At 48.8% G+C, this 2,082-nt stretch overlaps 1 protein-coding gene across 1 annotated transcript in view; it reads left to right on the top strand.

The window, feature by feature from the left end:
- Positions 1-1,104: 1,104 nt before the first annotated feature.
- The window catches only part of LOC119592013, an 18,161-nt gene continuing 17,183 nt past the window's right edge, over positions 1,105-2,082 (top strand). The window contains exon 1 of the mRNA XM_037940794.1: positions 1,105-1,187. The gene's annotated coding sequence lies outside the window, so the exon portion shown is untranslated. The remainder of the gene's footprint in view (positions 1,188-2,082) is intronic.

The following is a 2,082-nucleotide window of genomic DNA, read 5'->3' as shown; positions in this document are numbered from 1 at the left end:
TGCAGCTAAAAAGGTGAGGGTACATATGTCATTATATAAGACAATCGAAGAAGTAAATTAACGGGTACAAATACTGTGTAAAAAGTATGTTTTGTCAGAAAAAAACGAAGTTCTTTGTCACTTTCACTTCTTTAAAGTATATGTATTGGCGGAGAGAGGTCGCGGTGACCAATACATGACTCACCTGACCAGTACATGACAGCGTGACCTTCTGTCATTCTCCGCTCACCATACGAACGCTGACAAAATGCAAAACATGAGGACAGAGTTGCATCGTTGCACACCAGCGATTTTAGAGGCAGTGTGCATTTTTCTCGAGCGTGAATTAGCATTTCAGATCTGGTGTTGGAGGGTGGAGGGGAGGGGGGGTCAGGCCCTGTCTGAAAGTGAAACCAGTAATGTTTTAGCCGGAGAGAATTCTTCTAGAAGGGAATATAATATTTTCTCAAGACCGTCGGAAGTTTATTTCAAGAATGAGTCAGTGGAGGAATGGCATCCGCTTGTTCGGTATTTGTTTGCTTCAAGATCAAACTTTTCGAGGGTTTATTTTGAGACGAAACGGTAATCGTATTAATAGTGACAGCCTCATTCAGCGCGGTCGGCCAGAATGCACAAAAGAGCTGCTGCTATTTTTGGGCATCGAGGTTCCAGTACGAGAAGGTAGTAGTGACGTCACCGCGCGCGTAACGTGTCGTCAGCGCGGCATTCTGAGAACGCGAGGGCGGGTAGGCGCGGAGTTGAGTTGGGCTAGGGGGGGGGGTGCCATGATAACTGGATGACTCGTTGGCGACGAGGCGGGTTGGTGGAAAGGAGGGGGGGGGGTGCACGACCTCTGTTTGCAGTCTTATTTCGTGTGTGCGAGATCTATTGCATTATTCAGGGGGTGGAAGAATTAATAATATCTTGTGCTGGAGTTGGTTGGTCCACCATCTGACACTAAATAGATTCGAATTCATTTCTGTAAAGGTTCTTAACATCAGTTGAAAAGGAAATGTAATTCGTTTTTCGTTAATCTTGAGTGGAATACCCAAGCCACTACCCCACCGCAACGACACTGCCTCCGTCCGCGGCGCCGTCCTCTGGCGGGCTGCCCGAGCTGACTGGGAGCTACGTTAGTGTAAGTCTTGCTGCCGAGCCGAGTGGACGTACGCCGCGCTGCTTTCCCCGCCGCGCTCGTGTGTGTTCTGGTGTGTGTCCTCAACGCGTCTACAGTTGTAGAGTTTTATTTATTTGTGCAATATATTTACTTGTGCAATATGTATATTCACCTGCGAGAGTGAATATGTGATGTTAGGCCTAAATGAACATTACAGTTATGTGAATAAAAGTTTACATGATAAGAAATTTCTTGTAAACGTTGATTTTTTTTTGGATCTTGAGATTTTGCGCAACGACATAAGTCGTGCGTGTGTGTGTGTGCGTGCATACGTTCAAGACAACCGAACAGCGACAGTGTTAGCTATGAGGTGACCTGCAGATGCCCGAGCTGCCTGGCCCTTCACACCCACACCCTTCACTGGAAACTTGTCGAGGGTGAGGGCGAACTGGACCTTGCTTCGCGGGGCCAGGGCTCGGAGGCGCGAGGCTGTGAAAGAGCCTCCTGCCAGCTGATAAGATCGCCTTCCTAATGACCCCGAGGGCGAGGGAAGTGGGAATCGGACATCGCGATTTCCGCGCCCTTTACTCCAGTTCCCTGGGCGGCGCGCGCGAACAGTGAATTCGTTGAAGTAAAAATCTGGCAATTATTTGAATCTGAATTTAGTATCGTTTGCATCGTCTTAGTGGTTGTCAATTATTTATAAATGTATATGTAGAAGGATGTAGGCCTCTGCCATTGTTTTTTGTGTAGTGGCTGACTCTCCGAACTAGAAAAGCTAATGCACTCGATCGTCGTGCACGAGCGCATTGTTGGCGCACCTGCCTCGCACAGGTGTATCCGAGGAGAGTCGTGTCAGGCGAGACGAGGCGCTGGCCAGAACACGAGACGCGACTCGGCCGTAATGCATACCAACCTCTGTGGTCGTCTCCGCACTCCTGGCAGCCCCGAGCCATGGTCATGCATGATATAACAGGGGATGTGAT

This window comes from Penaeus monodon, chromosome 29 (genome assembly GCF_015228065.2).
Source record: "Penaeus monodon isolate SGIC_2016 chromosome 29, NSTDA_Pmon_1, whole genome shotgun sequence".
Lineage (NCBI taxonomy): Eukaryota > Metazoa > Arthropoda > Malacostraca > Decapoda > Penaeidae > Penaeus > Penaeus monodon.
The sequence above is the reverse complement of the archived record's forward strand: the minus strand, read 5'-3'. Positions and strand labels throughout refer to the sequence as shown.